The sequence below is a fragment of the Lissotriton helveticus genome, chromosome 12, assembly GCF_964261635.1.
Source record: "Lissotriton helveticus chromosome 12, aLisHel1.1, whole genome shotgun sequence".
Classification (NCBI taxonomy): domain Eukaryota; kingdom Metazoa; phylum Chordata; class Amphibia; order Caudata; family Salamandridae; genus Lissotriton; species Lissotriton helveticus.
The window spans coordinates 821,080,513-821,101,303 of NC_136073.1; the positions used below are offsets into that span (position 1 = coordinate 821,080,513).

Consider the following 20,791-nt stretch of genomic DNA (forward strand, 5'->3'; position numbering starts at 1 on the left):
TACAGGCTTTGCTGTTTTGTGGATTTTATTGGTGGAATTTCTAGTTGAAGTACTGGACAGTGTAGCCTTTTTAGGCTGCATTATCTGTCTTTAAATTCTCTCCTAAGTGTCTGTGCATTTCTGCATTTTTTGACACTTTAAGAGATTATTTTTGATTGCTCCGGGGTCCACGCACATGGGCGGGACTATTCACTAGATTATGACTAAACACAGAGATCCCCTACTACAGAAAGTACCTTCTCCATGGCACGTTGAAAGACGGATGCCGTGGACATCAAGCCAAACAGCATCCTAATAAACCTAAACCTGCCAAACGGTGTAAAAAATGCCGTATAAAATCCACCTGGTGGTAAGCCAATGCTAGATCAATAGTGCTAAACGCCCTTGCCCCACTCAGCAACTCCAACAGTATATATTAGGGAGGGGATACCGGTCAACTATCACACTATTATTGAGCTGCCTTAAGTCTACACAAAGACAAAGACTGTCATTGGACTCATGAGCAGCAATGACAGGTGCTAACCATTCTGTGCCTTCGACCTCTTCAATTATTCCTCCTTTCTTGAGCTTCCCCGTCTCCCTTTGCATTACCTCTCTAAAGGCCAAGGGTACATTTCTCACTTTGCAGCATGATGGTTGAACCCCAGCATACCAGCGTATCTCAGACTAAAACCCACTCAGACACCCAAGCTCTTCCCTAAAATCTCTTTTAACCTCACACTCAACCTCTTTACCCAGGAGTACACGGTCATGAAGCACGTGCACTTTTTCCTTCAAGAGTATGGGAGGATTGTTATTTGGGTCAAGCATAACTCCTAAATCACCTTGGTGAAACCAACTTCAATGCTATCCCCCTTTTCGGAGACATAAATCTTCCCTTAAACATAGCGTTGTTTGTACTCTATTAATCCTACAAAGTATCCTCTCAAACATATCGGTTCACCAGCATAAGGGTTTATATCCGGTTTATGTAAGGATATCTTACTTTCCAACCTGTTTTGAAAGAAGGACTTTGAAACAATCGTGATTTTGGCCTCTAAATTGAACAAAACCTTAGTGGACTCCCCTACCACCAAGATGGTATGAAAGGGACAAAATGTACTCTTATCATCTACAAACTGCAGAACAATCTGTCCACATACAAAATCTTCATCTACATCCTCCGTTTCAACACACTGCATTTAAGTAGATTGTCTTGCCTTACACACAATGACAAAATGCCCACTTTTTTACATTTTGAACCAACAGCTTTTAATGCAGGAGAAATCTGATCATTGGACAATTGGCCTGCCTGGTCACATCTGTAACACCTGTGTGTTGTAACTTAGCTCTTTATTCCAGTCCCTTAAATTTTCATATTACTTTTCTTAAAACTATCTTTCACTACTTGTACAGATTGCGTCTGATCTTTCTTGATGGTGACTTCACATTTCATTGAATGTTCCACCCCCTTAGCAACTTGTATGACCTCATCCAAAGAATGTTCATCTCTCAACCTCTTACTTTCTCCATATTGCACCCTACATGAATCGATCTCTTATTCTTTCATCTAGCAGATTAGCAAGAGGAAGCAAGCTTCTTTAGTTGTGTAATATAGTACTTAACCGATTCACCTTCAATTTGCAATCTTCTTGCAAAATGGTATTTTTTCAATATTGTGCTGACCTTTGGAAGAAAATGTTTATCCAATTTTTGTATACAAATGTCAAACTCATTCAACTCCTCAGATTCAGAATCACAAAGTTCAGAGAGATAATCGAAAATCTCTTCACCCTCAGACCCCGAACAATCCAGAAGAAGTGAAGACCTACGATCTGCACTCAAAGATGCCCCACAAACCTTTGCAAAAGTTTGCATATCATTTGAATATCTTTTTCCACTTTTGCCACTTGATGGGGGGCTCACCTGGGGTCACTAGAAAGAAAGGAGGAGCAGTAACATTTTGCATTATCCTACAATAAATCGGAAAATATGCAGGGATCACATAAATGCTCACATTCAACTAGGACACAATAAAAGTGGCTGAGCGAAAAGTGGTCCAGCTAAAACTACCAAGAAGATAAAAAGTAAACCCACGTAATAGTATAGTGTGCACGTCACTTAACAGACAACGTAGCAAGAATGTAACTGTGTGCCTGCCACAAAGCAGGCTTAAGACGATAAAAAAACAAAATATAGTGAAGCGCAATAAGAGACTATTAAAGAGGTGAAGGAAAACAAATTTGAGTGTGCCTATCACTGAGCATGCACCTAGGATCCCAGCACGAAACCAGATGAGAGTGAAGCTCCAAACGTGTAACTGAGCATATCACTGGATAAATGCAAAAGAAGCAATTGTTGGACGGAATGCTGAACAATACAAACATGCACCTCCAGTCACAAGTATCTGGGTTTAATCCATCATTCTTTTGCTGACCACGCCACCCCAGTTTGGACCCTGCCATATGCAAATCAGTCTTGACCCAGTTTCCTTTGGAACAGGCCAGCCTGAACTGCCAAGCGAGGTCCGCCCTGGAACAGAAACAGGCATCCTGGTACCGGTTTCGGGGTATCTCCCCTCATCAGCCATGCTAGCTTGAATCCAGTGGCGCAGTGAGTACGGGACCCATGTCTGGGCATACATTTCCCACTTTGGGCGACAAATGCAAAAGAAGCAATTGATGGACGGAGTACTGAACAATGCAAACATTCACCCCCAGTCACAAGGATCTGGGTTTACCCATCATTCTTTTGCTCACCACGCCACCCCAGTTTGGACCCTGCCATATGCAAATCAGTCTTGACCTTGTTCCCTTTGGAACAGTCCAGCCTGAACTGCATAGGCAGTAAAGGTTCTCACTAACTCAAGGGTTTCAGAAGAATGAAGTAGAAAAGTTTATTGTTTCAGTTAATTAAAACCATAATTCATTTTGTAAAATCAGACGCTAAAATAAAAACTGTTAAAGTTTTCCCACTTTTTGTTTTTCTAAACCATAAAACTTTGTTTCTGCTGCGATTATATATAAAACATTAGTTTTTTTTTTTTAATATAGTAATTTTAACATACACAATATATTATTTTAAAAAATCTGAAGCATTTATTGGTCTATGTAAAGTATTCCTCCCAATGTTCTAGTGTTCTTCTGTATTGTATTTGGGAGTACACTCTACTTCTGAGTTGGCCGTCCTGTTTCCTTTTTGTGAGCAGGGCATAGGTTACATTTTAGTGCTTGTGTATGAGCTAAAAGGAACTTTTTAGTTGGCAATTCAATGAAGTGTCAGTTGGGTGTAAGGTCGCCATTATTGGCGATCTGCACGTTCTTATGCCTCTGGTGTTCATGGCTTTTTTTTTTTTTAAAGGCGCCTCGTGCTTGGGATAAGTTTGGACAAATACAGACAAGATGGATGAAGTCCTCCTTGCTACTCCCACATAGTCTGCAGTTTTTGGGCCCGTCATGGACCCAAGTTGGCTGGTCCATGATGGATGGGAATTTACCCAGATGTAGGGCCATTAACTGTAGTTTTCTGTGGGCCGGGAACGTAATTGTTAAGTATGAAGCTGGGGTGAGTGATTTGTAATTGGATATTACCATCCAAGCATGTTTTCTCGTGCTAAAAGGGGTTTTGTCTGCTAGCAGCGAGTGGAACTTTGCTGATTTGTTTATAGCTTGCTTCCCAGAGTTATTTTGTGCAAGTGTCTGTTAAGGCATTTTTTAGGAATTGGTTGTATGGGGACTTTGCGTCATTTTCTATTTCGTCCCACAGAGCCTTATTCAGTCCCGAGGCTTCTAGGTTTTGTTTCAAGCTATACCACTGCTTGATGGTTGCATACCTCCTTCCCAGCATTTCGTTTGTTACCCCAAATTCTAATCTGGTCTGTGCTGGTGAAGCTCCCTGATGAATTTGGAAGACTGTTTTGTAGATTGCCATCTGTACTTTGTTAAGCACGGCCGCATCTTTCCCATGGAGAGCTATGCTGCCATATTATAGCGTAGGTAGCATTTTGGCTTTTATTGTTGCCAGTAGGGGTCTAAATGATGGCCCTTAAGCTGTTTTAATAGGGCCCTGAGGGAGAATGATAAGGCGTTTGCTCTCTGCGAGATGTAGGCGTTTTTTGCTGCTAGTGAATGTGCCGATTGTCAAAGTAGAATCCCAAGTACTTGTAAGTAGGCACTGCTTCTATCTTTTTGCCCTCCAATTGGATTTGTTGGTTGACAGTCTGTCGTCTGGTGATAAGCATGGTTTTACTTTCTGTGGTGTTTATCTCCAAGTTATTATACGCTATTTAAATTCCGACAATCCCACAAGTGACCTTTGTAAGCCAATCTTGGTTAGACTCATCAATACGACACCGTTCGCGTAGGATAAATGGGTTAGAGGTAGAGTGCCTAATTTGGGTGGATGAGATATGATCTTGTTGAGCCTTGGTGTGAGGTCTGCCATGAAAAGATTGAAGAGATGAGGGGCCAGGACACAACCTTGTTTAAGCCCTTTGCTGATTTTAATCTTTCTTGATAACCTTGCTCCATCTCCCAGTTTTACTTTCATCCATGTGTTGGAGTATAAGAGCAGTATTCCGGTGAGTATTTTATCCAGGACATTCCAGCTACGCAATTTTCCCCATAGAATATTGTGGTCTACGCTGTCGAAGTCCGCCTTTAAGTCGATGAAGCAGGGATGCACCTGCTGTTTCCTTCAGATGTATTTATCGGCTATCAGTGAGAGTGATAGAATGTTTGTTATTGTCCCACACCCTTTCCTGAAGCCTGTTTGGTTAGGCGGGATTCGTTTTGTGCTATCAGACCAGGTATTCAGATCTTCCAGGAGTAGTGAGGCGTAGTACTTCACGTTTACATCCAAAAGTGCTATCAGCCTGTAGCTTGCTGGAGATGTTCTGTCTCCACCTTTGAAGATGGGAGTGATTACTGAGCCTTGCCAGCTTGACGGAATTTGATTTTCTCTCTCTACCTCATCAAATAGTTTTTTTAATCTTCCGCTCCAGAAATCCGGGTCAGATTAAATAAGGATTGCTCCTTCTGTGTAGTGCATTGTGTGTCGTCCACAGGTTAGAGAGCGGTTTGTTTTTGTGGGGCCTTCTTGTTAATAATTCGTTGTTCGTCGCATGCCTTGGGCGTCTCTTGCATTCTCTGCCTCCATTCTAGGTGCTTCAGAGGTGTTGTGCCCGTAAATCGCTTTGTTATTAGTGCGGCCCAATCGGCTTTGTGGACGCTTGATGTTATTGGATTTGCGAGGTGGTTAAGCCCGTTGATCTTTCTCCAAAATGCACTTGAGTTGGTGTTCTTTGCCGTGCAGAGCAGTTTTGCCCAAAAGTCGTCCTTCAGTGTTCTTTTGTGTTCCCACAATGCCTTTCTGTATTTTTTCTTGAGGTTCTGTCTTAGGTCCCAGACTGTAAGTGTTGTGGTTGTTTTTATTAGTGTTCTTGCGTTGTTTCAGAAGAATGAATAATCAGGAGCTCAGGGCGAGTAATCTTTAGCTCAGAATGAGTAACCCCAGTCCAGACAGGTGAAGAGGAGGTAGAGGTCCAGCTTCCTCCTCCCCTTTACGCCACGCGCTCCTTAAACGTCCTGCGCACGACGTTAGTCTGCGGGCGTTACAGTCTCCCAGGGAAGTTAGTGGTCCAGCTCTCCCTTGCTTTGCAGCCAAAGCCTGACCTTTGCTTGCGATCGGAAGGGCGTGCCGCAGGTTGTGACGTGCGCTGTAACCTACCTGGGGAGTTAGCGGTCCAGCTCTCCCTTGCAGGCGTGCATTCAAAAGGAAACAACGCCAGGGCTTGACGTGTGCTGCAGCCCAGCAGGGGAACCAGCTCTCCCTTCCTTAAAAGATAAGGCCCAAACCTTGTGCACGGTCAGAAGAGAGGGCTGCAAGCGGTGACGGCTGTTCCAGACTTGTAGAGGAGATATTGATTCAGCTCTCCCCTGCGTACGGGACAAGGTTTAACCTTTGTGCGTAGCAGGGAGAGAGAGCGGCAGAATGTGTGAGACTCCAAACATCCGGCCGTGGTCGGCGAGCGCTCAGAGTAACGCCTCTAGAAGTCAAGTCAGAGGAACTTATTAAGAGCACATATAACCATGGGGTCTCATGGCGCTAGCGTAGGATCCGTGAAGACTGATGATCAGTACTGCGGACATTAAAGATGGTCAAACTACCAGGTTTTTAGTTCCTTACGGAAAAGCTTATGGTAAGCGATGGAGACGAAATATGGAGGAAGCATATTTCAGAAAGCAGGTGTGAGAAAGGAGAAAGATCTCCCGCTGTTCCTGGCGGTGCGGATTCTGCGAGGCGTGAGGAGACGTTTAGTACTTTAACTAAGCGTCCTACTTGGCTGATACCAGGTACGGATTTTGAAGTGGCATCGCTTCTTAATAGGGAGTCAATGAAGACAACAGGAGCCGGCAAGGCACGAAGATATGTCGCGGGAGCAGCTCGGGAAGGGGGTTGCGCAGAGGATAAAGGTAATTAACTACTAACGACTTGTCTGAACTGCCAAGAGGGGTGAAGTGCTAGTTGAATGACAAGAGAGTAGCACACAATGGTTTGTTGAGATCTTCTTCCTCAGGTTCCTGAAGCTGCCGACTACACCAGTTTAAGACCCTGTGCTTAAGATGCTTAGAAGGATAAGTCAAGGCAGGTGTAAGTTTTGAGGAGTAGGTTTATTCCATGCAAAGAAGATCCCATCCATATCACAGTAGCTAAGCACAGCAACTGTTAGTCCTTTTGAATCTAAACATTCCAACCCACCTATGACATGGAAACCACGCTAGTGACTATATACTATTGTCACTATGGAGAGCCCAGAAGTCAAGGCATAGATACCACACATTTGTCTTAGTCTCACTTCATATTTATGACAGGGGGAACTGAAAATTAAAGTTAATCTTGATATATTTTGGTTCCTCTAATCCATTCAACACCTTTTCCATAGCCCTCTGAAATACGGACACTGCAGAGATGAGACCAAAAGGCGTACTCCTTTATCTTAATACCCCCAAGGGGTAATTAGTGCAGCTAAGTACTAAGCCTGTTCATACAATTTGACCTGGTGATATGTTGATGTTAAATCAAATGCTGAGAATGCTCTAGCATCTTTAAATGAGGACAGTATCTCCAGACTGCGTCGTAGGGGATATATTATCTACTTTCACATATCGGTTCAAACCTAGGAAGTAGATACATGATCTGACCTGTGGGCTTGGGTGCCATAACTACTGGTGCAACTCAATTAGCTGCTTTCAGTCTTCAATTTTGTCAGGTTTCATCAACCTTTCCAATTCTACTTGCATGGTATCCTTCAAACTTACTTCTTACTTTACTTGCTATTGGACTGCTGTAGGAAGCTGGCTCTATATATACTTCACCAAAATGAGGTATAGTGTGCACAGCGTCCAGTGGCACCCAAAAGGTAGGCAGAGGTAAAAAGTAGAGATCACCTTACTCTCCATTTGTGGTAGTGTGAGAGAGCAGTAAGGCTTTATCAGAGGGTATTGTAAAGCATTTTTTGTACATGCACAGGCAGCAAAAGCGGTCACACACTGAAAGACTGAACTCAGACCAATTTGTTTGTATAAAAAATATCATTTAGTTATATTTATTTTCTAGAACCAAGCAAGCCTTGTATAGGTAAGTGTAAATAGTACTTTTCAAGGCAGGTTGAACAATACAAGCAAGCTGAATGAAAATGACTTCTTTACAGGTTTATAAACACTTTGAATAGTTAAAACTAATGTTAGATTACTTTTGATTACTTTACAGGTTACTTTATGGATTACTTATTCTACTCGGTGTGATAGGCCTAGAAATCACACTGGGACATTTCCTAGAGAAAATGTAAGTAAAGCAGTTTTAAGTTATTTGCAGTTTTTCAATGTTTCATAAAAAAACAACTCTACTCTTCAGGAAAAACAGTCAATGTATTCCTATGAAGAAAAAATGAAGTTAACAGTTTGCAGGCAATTACAAGTTTGTGGGAGTTGGTTTTCGGGGTCAGAACCAGGGTTCCCCCAGGGTCAAGGATGCACTCTCAAGGCACCCTCAGCGGCACTAGGGCGGCCTGGTGCTGAGTGCTGAGGCCCAATGTTATCCAATGGGGGATAGAGAGCCTCCGGTTGGAGGATGCTAATGAGCAGGCCACAAGGTTGTGGGAGCAAAGCTCCTAGTGTTAGACTCCGGGCAAAGGGGGATCCCAGTTAGCACCCAAGGTACACCCGCAGCAGCACTGAGGGAGCTGGGTGCTGTTTTGGCGTTGGGTGCCCTGTTATTTTCAATGGGGATTCTCCGGTAACAACAAAAACTGCAGGCTTGGGGAAGAAGATCTTCTCTAGGTGACCACCGGTTGGAGAGGTAAGTTGGGATGCCTGGTGATGCTGGGCCACCGTCAGTTGGGCCAGCCAAGGCTGTGGGACGTCGGGTGCAGGGGTGTCTTTAGGCGTCAGGGTTTTTTACCAGCTTCGGTCGCGGTTGGGGGGGTTCCTCCAGAAAGAGGATGCAGGCTCCGCTTGGAGATTCGAGGCAGGTCACTTCCTCGTGGTGTTGGGCCACTCGAACTCGGTCCGTAGGAGACGGGTGCAGGGTGGTGCTGACTCGCGGATTTGGCCGGAGCCAGAGTCTGTGGGTGAGCAAATCCGGTGCTCAGGGGAGAAAAAGTCTTTCTTGTGGAAGGCAGGGCAGGTCCTCAGGGTTCTTGAGGATGCTGACTGCAGGACACACTGGGATTTCACTGGAGCAGGTTCGAGGTGGGGACAGGGTGTTAGGGCTGGGGCCAAGTCAGTGGGCGTCCTCCTCTTCTTAGTTTCAGCACGGCTCTTCGGTCCTCCTTCTCTTTTTCTTGGTTGGTTCTTGTCTGAGGAGGCAAGTTTCAGGGTTGCCCCTAAATATTAGATTTAGGGGCATTACAGGCAAGTAAAAGTTGAGGCTAATGGGTCCCTTCCTTGGGGTGGCTATACCTCCTATTATAACTCCTACAGTGGGAGGGGAGCATATGACTCCCTTTGGTTGGCGGGGTCCTCATCTGCAAGATGGCGGGGACTGAGACTTGTGCTTCACCTCGCCTCCCCCACCTGAGGAGTGGGGTTGGCAAAGGTGGGCACAACTCCCTTCCTCACTTGATTTTCCTGCTGATTCTCCCACCCAAAGTGGGGGTCAGAACCAGTGGGGGTCAGTTGCTGGAAGCAGCAAAGGCCTCACGAAGCTCGCAAAGGCCTGGCGAAGCTCACAAAGCCAGCAAGCCTTTGAAGCTTCCTCTTCGTGGACCCTGCCCACCCTGGGGGAGGAGGTTTGGCACCTCGTCCCAGGATGTGCTATGTTTCAGACCCCCGAGAGCAGTAGGCTCTTGACCCAGGGGTCCAGAAACATCGCTGATGCCCTCTGTGTGCATTTTCCATTAACCCCCACATTGGCATCAGTGTGGGTTTAATGTGCTGAGAAGTTTGATACCAAACTTCCAAGTTTTCAATAAATCCATTATGATGCTTTGGAGTTCGTAATGACAAACTCCCAGCACCATATACTCTTGATGGCATTACTGCACTTACAATGTCTTAGAATTGGTTTGGACACTGTAGGGATACAGGGCTTATGCACCTGTACCCTCACCACTGGTATAGTGCACCCAGCTAGAGGGCTGGCGACCTATGTTCGGGCAGTTGGTTGTAGGCTTGGCTGGCATACAGGGATGTGTGCCATGTCGACTCTTCACTTTGTTCTGCACCAAAACACGCAGTGTGTGCATGTAAAGGTACAGGGCGTCTAAGGGTGGCACAATACGCGCTGCAGCCCTTGTAGGCCTTCCCTGGCCACAGTGCCCTTGGTAACATTTACAAGAGAATGACCTGTGGCCAAAAAGTACTAATTGTTTTATATAAAAAAAAATGTTTATGAAGTTTAGTGAAAGAACATAGGCCCCGGGTACCTGTTTGGCAGGAACCCAGGGCACACTCAGTCAAAGTATATCAGCCGTTTAGCAAAAAGTGGGGGCAACCATGCAAAAAGAGGGCACTTTCTTACATCTGCTACCAATCTTTAAAACAGTCTTGTGGGTATAACCTTTAAGACACCTTATTCGTTCATCAAACACCTTGTGGAATTCTTTCAGGCTGGACTAAATCCCATTACCAGCTAAGTTACAACAAAAACACATTCATAAAACAAGTGGTGAAGCTCAAAGTCTATGGCGATTTTTAGACATCCTGGTGATGCACCGAAAACCCTACTGGAACCGGCCAATGTTTTTAAGAGATCATAGATATGGGAAAAAGTGATAATCTTTAGCATTTTTTTTTCAACTTTTAAGTAAAATCATTTTGTTTCAAGTGCTTGATGTTTATTGAAAACGCTTTTGGGTGAGCTTCATGATGAACTTTGCTTGGGCAGCAACTACCAGCAGAAAACTCAGCTACATATCTTTAGCACAAACGATGATCACAAGTTCATAATGAGATTTTTATTCTCGTCTCTCAAAAAGTACTTTGAATTCTTAGTGGAGTTCCATAACAATATGAACACCTGTCTGACAATGTTGCATACTGCTGTCACAGTAAGAGCAAAGGCATGCTGCAAGCTTTACCCTTTATAACTTAATGCTGGGTCCATCTGGTGTAACTGTAATGGATAAAGATGGGAACCTTTCTGTGCAGCTAACACCATTAACAAATCAGAAGGAAGTGTGTAATCAGCAAGGTCTTTATCTTGTCTTTGGTTTTGGGGTATTACTGAGGCATCAGAAATGTTATCACAAATGGCTATTAATGCCCAGAAATTACATGAATGCGTAGATGGATGACTTTAGTCTGCAGAGTTTAAATATTAGCAATGCTCCACGATATTAATGAGCACATGTAGTGCAGAATGGTTGACCATGATGAGGGCAAACACAAGGAGATGATGAACGGAGAACTGAACCTTTTCAGACACTCACCCCCCAATCACAGATCTGGGTTGAATCCATCATCGTTCTTTAGCTCACTTCGCCACCCCAGTTCAGACACAGCAATATGCAAATCAGTCTTGACCCTGTGCCTCTTGGGAACAGTCAAGCCCGAAATGTCAAGCCATGTTTTTCCTGGACCGGAAACAAGCATCCTGGGACCAGTTTTTGGCAGTTCGGGCTGGACTGTTCCCATAAGGAACAGGAAGAAGACTGATTTGCATATGGCTGGATCCAAACTGGGGTGCTGTGGTGAGCAAAAGAATGATGCATTTAACCCAGATTTCTTTGCATTGGCCAGCATTCCGTCAATGAATTGTTTCTTTTGCATATGACCATGATGACAGCTCCATTAGTTAGCTCTGCTGAAATGATGGCTGTCTTATCCACTGCATGCTTATGGGTTTCTCCTCTGTCATTTCTTGGTTGACTCCAAAGACATTTAGCATGGCTATCTGTAACGGGTGCATTTTTAAGGAGCGATTCCCTTGCCACTACTCAGGCGAGTATTTACCCTGGCTAAATGTAACTAGTGCATTGTTACTGAAACCCACCCAAGAAACAGTACACATTCTCTCTCAAGAATGTTAGCCAAAGGCACATACACACCTCTCTCTCTCTCTCTCTCTTTTACTACACCCCAGGAGTAGGCGCAGCTACACAATGCCAACACCACAAGGCGTAATCCACTACACTACACGCATAACACCAATCACTTCCACATGGGCCAACATTCCAGCCTATCCCTTCCCAACCAAACACGAAAATAAATTTAAAGGACATGCATTCTATCCCTCCATCCTTTGCATTCAACTACACGCCTAAGTGCAGTGGTCCATGTCAGGATAAAATCGGCAGTCTGGTTCATCACACAAAATACCAGCATGCTCCCCAGATAGGCCACACCATAATTAGACAGTCTTGCAACCAAACACTCACCAATTGTGTAGCGTGGTACTTGGTCTGATCATGTGTTTCATTGTCAGGCCCAGGGGAACAAAGCACAAATGCAACTATTATACTACATTCTATAGGCAAAGTCGTGATAGATATGAATTACGGGGAATTTGCAAAAGTGGATTGAGAATTCAAGCAAGTGTGCCCTTGAAAGTCATGGAACTCTGAAACATGGAAAGTGTGTTTTTTGAGGTTGCACTGGTCCAACTACTGCTTCTTCTATACCAGTGGGATCTTACTTTCGAGTAAAACATTACATGAATTCTTGATTAGATATTTGACTTAGACTGGTACCTGCATAAACTGGAGAAGGTCCCGTCAGTAGATTTCATTTTCTTTTTCACGTGGGGAGCCTGGTTAAGTGACCAATTCTTCAGCATTCTAACAACTGTCTTAATCAGCAGCTGTCATTGGGTCCTTCTTTTTTCCGCTCAATGCTGAACGAGGGACATTCAATGTCAAAACTTTGTTTTAAATGGGTGATATTTCCAAGATCTTTGTGATGCACGCCCAGATGTTTAACTAGACCATGACAACTAGACACCTCTCCAAAATATAGTGCCAGATGAGAAAGGCTATCTATGTCAAACCGGTTTCAAGTGTTTCCAAGGAAGTCCCAGAAATGTCTGTGGTAGAGGAAGCACCCCCTTCCAGCAGTTTTGCTAGGTTGGGACTCAGTAGGTTAAAGAGGTGTCTGAGGGAGTCCTGGAGGGACTCAAGGGTATTGTCACCAGCTTGTCTCCAAGCCAAATATCCTTTGTTCCTTCACCATTTTGGTGGAGCCTTACAATCAATCATAATGGTAGACAAAAACATACATAGCATGATTCTCTTTGTGACTCTTACTCACTTCAAGAGCGACTACTGAAACAAGCTGGCTTGGCAACTCAACAAACAGCAGGGGGAAAATGACTGAAAATAAAAAGGGTGTAAATGAACCCTGGTACCATGCAAAAAACCTTTTCAAGGCTAGAAGCTTTCAAAAGTTATGAAATGAAGCAAAAGAAAATGTTCAAATCAACACAATTTTGAAATAAGGGAGAAAGGCAAACCAGTTAGAAGTATCCATCAGAAGAACAAGTTACTTAGCTTTGTTAATACATTATGTGGTGGATATTCCAGCTAACCACAGAGTCCACATTGCCCTCCCACTTCCCCATTGTTTGGAGTGGTCTCAATTCTAAAAAAAAAAAAAAAAAAAAAGAAAAAGATCCCAACTAAGATCTCTGCACACTGGTGCTGACAATTGTTTTGTGCTACACGTCGGTGGGAGCAGAAAGAGTCAAGTAAGAAACGGACATCCGCACGCGGGGGTAAAACAAAGGTAACAAGGAGCCGTATGGCACCACCTAACAGTGTGTAGGAGTACGCTGAGAAAATTGTTGATACCCTGACTGAATCTGCCGCTACAAGTATCCATCAGAAATTCTAGCATTTAAGAATATTAATGAATAGAAGATCAATAACTTATGCAAATCTGAGAGAAAATCTGGCATAAATGTATCTTCTTTGCTGGTTCCAGGGGATCAACAATATGCTTAAAGCACAATTATACAAAAAAGACTCCTCTAGGTGCTGGGGGCAGGATTTTCATTAGAAGATTTTATTATATGAAACAAAGTTAATGTTGCTGAAATATACTTTTACTTTATTCAAATTTCTGAGATTTTACTATTTAACAGAAACAGACCCAAAAAAGAAAATGTTGGAATCAAACTTTCCGCCAAAATTGTTCTTGGGGCATCTCTTATCATACTGGGACAACTGATTTTAGGCCATTTTTGAAAAATATTTAAAGTCCTGCGGGAGAGGAATTTATCAAAGCACTGTATACCACTTCCCTCAGTTTTCGAGATAAGTGGATATCGTTACAAGGTTTCAATAAACTCTCACATGCTCAGAAACTAAAATGAATATGCTACTTACCAGTATGCATCTGTTCTTGGCATGTAGGGCTGCTAACATTCATATCTTAGCATTAGATCGCCGCCTAGTGTTGGGTCCGGATGATCGCACATTGTTGTCCTGGAAGAGTCTTCGAAGTATCCTGAGATAGGTGGCTCCTCCCCTGGACTACAGTGCGCATGGGCATCGGCTCCATCCCCAGATTGTTTTTCGCCATTGTGGCAGAAGATGGAGTGAAAAGTGTAAAGGATGTCCATGCTAATGACTGAATACAATAGTATATCTGCAGCTGCAACAGGCACCGGGGAGGAGGGTGGGCGATATGAATGTTAGCAGCCCTACATGCCAAGAACAGATGCATACTGGTAAGTAGCATATTCAGTTCGAGGCATGTGGGCTGCTAAATTCATATCTTAGCATAGAATACATAGCAGTCCCTCCATCAGCGGCGGTTGCCCGTGCCAGCTGCAGAAACCTGAAAGAGTGTCTTGAGAACAGCCTGTCCTACAGCAGCTTGCTGCTTGGAATGCACATCAACACAGTAGTGTTTTGTAAAGGTATGTGGTGTAACCCACGTGGCTGCTCTGCAAATGTCCTCTAAAGGAATGTTCCCCAGGAAAGCCATGGATGCCCCCAATTTGCGTGTGGAGTGCGCCCTTGGGGGTATCGTTAGAGTGCGCTTGGCCTTTTGATAACATATTTGGATGCACTTAACAATCCACCTGGCTATTCCTGCTTTGGAAATAGGGTTGCCTTTGTGTTGTGGTGCGAAGGCAACAAAAAGTTGTTTTGTTTTTCTAAAGGGTTGTGTCCTGTCTATGTAGTACATCAACGCCCTCCGTACATCTAAGGTATGGAGCATTCTTTTCGCCACTGTTTGTGGGTTTTGAAAGAATGCCGGTAAGTCAATAGTTTGGTTGAGATGAAACTGTGACACCACCTTCGGAAGGAATTTGGGGTTAGTGCGTAGCACTACTCTATTTGGATGAATCTGAATGAAAGGCTCTTGGATTGTGAGCGCTTGTAGCTCACTAACACGCCTCAGTGACGTAATAGCTATTAGGAAAGCTACTTTCCACGTGAGGAACTGGAGTTCACATGAGTGCAGTGGCTCAAAAGGTGGTCCCATCAGTCTGGTGAGGACCACATTGAGGTTCCACACCGGAGCTGGTGGTGTTCTTGGGGGAATGACACGTTTCAGACCTTCAAGGAAAGCTTTAATGGCAGGCACTCTGAAGACAGAGAGATGCTGCCTGTTCTGAAGATAAGCCGCTATGGCGGATAGATGTATCCGAATGGAAGTGTACGCTAGATTGCACTTGTAAAGATGCAACAGATAGCAAATGATGTCAGGGATAGATGCATCTAGCGGGTTGATGTCATTGGCTGTGCAGTAAATGACAAAACGCTTCCATTTCGCAGCATAGCATGCTCTGGTAGTTGGCTTCCTTGCCTCCTTGATGATGTTCATGCATTCTGGAGGTAGGTTAAGGTATCCAAACTCTAGGACTTCAGGAGCCAGATCGCCAGGTTGAGCTGTTGCGGATCTGGATGCTGAATTTCTCCATGGTTCTGCGTTAAAAGTCTGGGCGTGAGGCGCAGTCTTTGATGCGGCACCACTGAGAGTTCGAGGAACGTGGTGTACCATGCTTGGCGAGCCCACGTCGGAGCAACCAGGATGAGAGTCATCGCGTGCTGCCTTAGCTTTCTTGCCACCAGCGGTATCAGAGGGGCTGGCGGAAAAGCGTACGCAAATTTGCCTGACCAGTTCATCCATATCGCATTCCCCTGCGACTGTGGGTGAGGGAACCTGGCGGCAAAGTGTTGGCATTTTGCGTTTTCTTTTGTGGCAAACAGGTCTATCTCCGGATGACCCCACTGCTGGAAGTACGGGTGGAGTACAGATGGGTGCAACTCCCACTCGTGCATTTGATGGCTGTATCTGCTGAGCAGATCCGCCATCTGATTGTCCTTTCCCGGGAGGTGCTCTGCCATGAGGAAAATGTTCCTCTGAATGGCCCACTTCCACATGCTCTGAGCCAGACGAGACAGCTGTGGCGAGTGGGTGCCTCCCTGCTTTTGAATGTAGTACATCGCGGTCATGTTGTCCGTCCGGACTAACACTACCTTGTTGCACAGATGTACGATGAAGGACTTGATCGCCATGAAGATTGCCATCAGTTCCAGATAGTTGATGTGCATCTTTTGTTGCTGCGTCGTCCATAGTCCCTGCACTGTGTAAGTGAGCAGATGAGCTCCCCATCCCTGGAGAGATGCGTCCGTTGTCAGGATAATCTGTGGCACTGGCTCCTGGAACAGTCGGCCCTTGCAAAGGTTGTGTGGAGTCCACCAATGCAGAGAGTCGAATGCCCGACTGGTAACCAACACTAGGTCTGTTAAATTTCCCTGAGCCTGTGTCCACTGATTTGCTAAGCACTCCTGGAGCGGGCGCATATGTAACCGTGCGTGAGGGACTATGAAGATGCAGGAGGCCATCATGCCTATCAATTGCATGAACACTCTCGCTGGAAGCGAGTGTTGTGGTCTGAACTTCTGGATTAGAGACTGCATGCTGTCTATCCTGACTTGGTTTGGTTGAGCCATGGCCGTTAGGGTATTGATCGTCGCACCTAGAAACTGCCGGACATGTGCCGGCTGAAGATGCGACTTTGGGTAGTTCAACGAGAAACCTAGATTGTGAAGGAGGTGAATGGTGGTCGACATGTCCGCGGCGCACTGTTGTTCCGACTTGGCTTGAACAAGCCAGTCGTCCAGGTAGGGGTAGACATGGATGTTCTGCCTCCTGAGGTGCGCTGCTACTGTCGCCAGACACTTGGTAAACACTCTTGGGGCTGTGGTGACTCCGAAGGGTAGGACCTTGAACTGGTAATGCTTGCCTTGGATAGTGAACCTGAGGTATTTCCTGTGGGACGGGTGTAGTGGAATGTGGAAATAAGCATCCTTGAGATCTAAGGTTGCTAAGAAGTCCCCTTTGTTTAACAAGGGAAGGATCTGTTGCAGTGTAAGCATATGGAAATGTTCTGATAGTATGTACAGGTTGAGGGGACGCAGATCTAGAATGGGTCTGAGAGATCCGTCCTTTTTTGGAATAAGGAAGTACAGGGAATATACCCCTGTGCCTTCCTCTCCCACCGGCACGAGCTCGATTGCGCCTTTGTGCAGCATCGCCACTACTTCCTGCTGCAATAAGTGCAAGTGCTCTGCGGACATAGGCCTTTGCCTTGGTGGAATGTTGGGTGGGGTGGATATCAACTCTAGGCAATAACCATACTGGACCAGTTGTCGCACCCACCTGTCTGTGGTGATGTTTCTCCAGACGGGCAGGAACTGCTGCAGTCTCCCCCCGACAGGTGTTAAGTGGTCGGGGGGCAGTGACAGAGAGTCACTGTTTGCTTGGGGTAGAGGAGCGGGAGTTGTTGTTTCCTCTGCCGCGACCTCTGTTGCTGTTATTTCTGTAACCTCCCTTGTTCTGTTTTGTGAACGAGGATTGTGCTCCACCTCTGGAGAATTGCGATTGTTGACCCATTTGTCCTCTGGTGACTCCACGTGCACCTGAGCGACGAAAATTATTGCCACGAAACTGTTGTGATTGTAGGGCTCCCATGGACTTAGCAGTTTCTGTGTCTTTCTTTATCTTTTCGAGGGTGGTGTCAACATCTGGACCAAACAGTCTATCAGGATTGACTGGCTGATTAAGTATGGTTGTCTGAATATCAGGTTTAAACCCTGATATGCGGAGCCAAGCTTGTCGTCTCAGCATGACGCTAGTGTTGATCGCCCTAGCTGCTGTGTCTGCGGCGTCAAGTGCACACTTGATGGCTGCGTTGGAGATCAGTTTCCCTTCTTCTATAAGCAGTTTGGTGCCCTCTTGAAACTTCGGAGGCAGGTGTTGTACAATTTGCTCTAGGGTGTCGTAGTGCGCCCTATCGTAACGTGCTAAGAGTGCTTGTGTATTTGCAATACGCCAAAAGTTGGCAGCTTGTGCAGCTACTCTTTTGCCCCCTGCCTCTAGCACCTTGGACTCCTTGTCTGGGGGAGGAGCTTCACCCGTAGTTTGGGAGTTGGCCCGTTTTCTGGCATTCGCGACCACAAGAGAGTCTAGTGGCAACTGTCCCCGAATGTATGCAGGGTCTGCAGGTGCTGGTCTGTACTTTTTCTCGATACGTGGATTGACCACTCTCGCTCTGGTAGGTTCTTTAAAGATGTCAGCTGCATGCTTGAGGACTCCCTTGAGCATAGGTAGCGTTTTCACAGTTCTTTCAGAGACTGAAAAAGTGTCAAAGAGAAAATCCTCTTCCACTGGGTCAGCATGCATGTCCACATCATGATTAGCAGCTGCCCTTTCAATGAGTGCATGAAAACCTGCAGAATCCTCCGTTGGGGATGCACGAGCACTGAAAGGCTGTGGGTCTTGCCCCACACTTTGGGTGCCTTGGTCACCAATGTCATCATATGAATCTGGATGTGCATCTGGTTCATTGATGGGGAAGGTGTATTGGTCATCTTCATCATATCCCTCACCCTCAGAGTGTTCTGGTGAGGGAGTAGGGCTCCTTCTTGGAGGAGGCTGGGTAGGTTCTATGAGGCTAGAAGCGTCCTGAGGAAACCTTTTCTTTTTTAGTGGGATGACATAGGAGTCCAAAGGCTCTGAAGTGATCCTCCTCTTGTATAGGGTTAATTTGCCGGTGTTGGCGTCGATGAAGTGCTCAGAATCGTCCTCTGATTCGAGTACTCGACTTGAAGGTACCCCTGCCGTAGAAGAATCCGACGGCTTTGGCGTCGATTTCGTAGAAAAGGCTTTCGGAGCCTCTTTCGGCGGCAGAAGGAAGAGAAGCTTACTCTTAGGCTTTGCCGGAGTGTCCTTCGGCGTCTGAGGCGATGGCATCGGAGCCGACGTAGCAGCATCCTTTTCCCTGATTCTCTGTAGCGAAGCGGCGATGAGGGACGCTTCACTTTCAGTGGATTTCGGTGCTGACGAGGATGTCTTGACCTTCCCCTCGGATCCGACTTCATGGTGGCCTTTCTGAGCCTTGGACGCTGATGCAGTTGCCGCCGACCCAGAGTCCTTGGATCGATGCGCAGATGAGCCAGCCTTCGATCCGTGTGCTTGTGTCGCCTCCGTCTCCACTACGCGACCGACTAACGGAGTCCCAGTCGGAACCGGAGCCGTGCCGCTGGCCTTGGCGTGCTTGGACGGTGTCGCAGCGGTTGATCCGTGCCGACCACCCTTTTTAGAGGAGCCCTCCTCTGGCGCTGATTTTGACCCTGTGGAATCAACAGATTTCTTCGACTTCTGTGGACCGGAGGCCGACGGAGCCGATGCGGCAGCGGGAGCAGTAGTTTTCTGTGGCCCGGCCGCCATTTTAGGGACGCTCGAGTCCATAAGTTTCGGTTTCGTTTTCGGGTCGGCCATTTTAGGTGCAGTCGATACCGTAGGTTTCGGTTTCGGTTTCGATCCAGCCTGCCCAGCAAGTATGTCCGTGGCCGGGCCTGAAGGCGGGGCCGTGGCTTGCGGTACGGGGTCTTGGGTAAGGCCAACTGGCGATCCCGTGACCCGATCGTGATCTTCGAAACTCTCGGGGCATAGCTCGTCCCCCGAGCTATCAGCCGCGGCCCCATAAATCTCTTAGACGTCCCCTACCTCATCGACGTATTCAAGGCCTTGACCCACGACTCAGTCGTCGTCTACCGGATCCGCCTCGACCTCCGTCTCGGGTGGGGATATTTGGAGATGATGACCCTGTTCATCTTCTTCTTGGTCGCCGAAGATGTTTTCGGGATCCGGGGCCGCTTGTCTGGCCTCTAGGCGCACCGCGCGCCGAAGCTTGAGAGTCTTTTTAGACCTGAATTGTGCGCAGGCCTTGCACTTGCCGTCGTCATGGTCCGGTGAAAGGCATTTGTTACAGACCGGGTGCAGGTCTATATGTGGGTACTTAGACCCACAGAGCGGACAGAACTTAAACGGACTCCGCTCCATGTTGAAAAGTTGCGGTCGTGTCGCGATGAGAAGGCCTCGATGTCCGAAGAGTGAAAAAACTCCGCTGAATCCGACTCCTAGAGACGGAAGAACTCGAGACCGTGCGCAAACAATACCGACGCTATGAATACAAGGCCTTTTGGCCTTAAAAAGTTAGTTTTACTCGGTTCCGACAGAGAGAAGTCGAGACCGCATCCGAACCCAATGGCGGAAAAAAACAATCTGGGGATGGAGCCGATGCCCATGCGCACTGTAGTCCAGGGGAGGAGCCACCTATCTCAGGATACTTCGAAGACTCTTCCAGGACAACAATGTGCGATCATCCGGACCCAACACTAGGCGGCGATCTAATGCTAAGATATGAATTTAGCAGCCCACATGCCTCGAACACACTTTTACTACTGAGTTTTCTTCACAGCCATTCCCATAACTTTAAAACAGACGGACAATCATTTTCCCTTCATGGAGGATTAAAGATGTAGACACAGACACACACACACACACAGAAATATATATATAGGTTTCACCAAAATCCAAGAAAGCACACACTCAGGAGGGTCATAATGCAGTGCTGGTTTTATTTAATCTCGAGATTAAATAACCCCAGCACTGCATCATGACCCTCCTGCGTGTGCGCTTTCTTGGATCTTTGTGAAGTATTAATTGATCAGTGGGCTCCGCCAGCACAGCACACCACCTTTCAACGGGCCCAGGGTCCTGGAAGGGGCAAACTCGTGGGTATATGTATATATAAATAAATGTACATGCAACAGATGCAGCTTTTATACGGCGGGAATAGTAAGGCACGGTCTAAATTTTCTATCTGTGTTTAGGACATTAATTTGTCCCTAATCCTCCACCTTGCTAACCAACATCATATATAGATTTGATACATTCCAACTGGACATGCCCGAATGTTCAATGTTAGAAGGCCTAAGCAGACTAGAAACAAACAGGGAAAAGTATTCATTTATCACATCAATGAGCTGACAGAAAAACAGTTCCCATATGAA

At 46.0% G+C, this 20,791-nt stretch overlaps 1 protein-coding gene across 9 annotated transcripts in view; it reads right to left on the bottom strand.

The window, feature by feature from the left end:
- POGZ (pogo transposable element derived with ZNF domain) overlaps positions 1-20,791 on the bottom strand; it is a 428,531-nt gene that overhangs the window by 276,613 nt on the left and 131,127 nt on the right. The gene's annotated exons all lie outside the window — the stretch shown is intronic.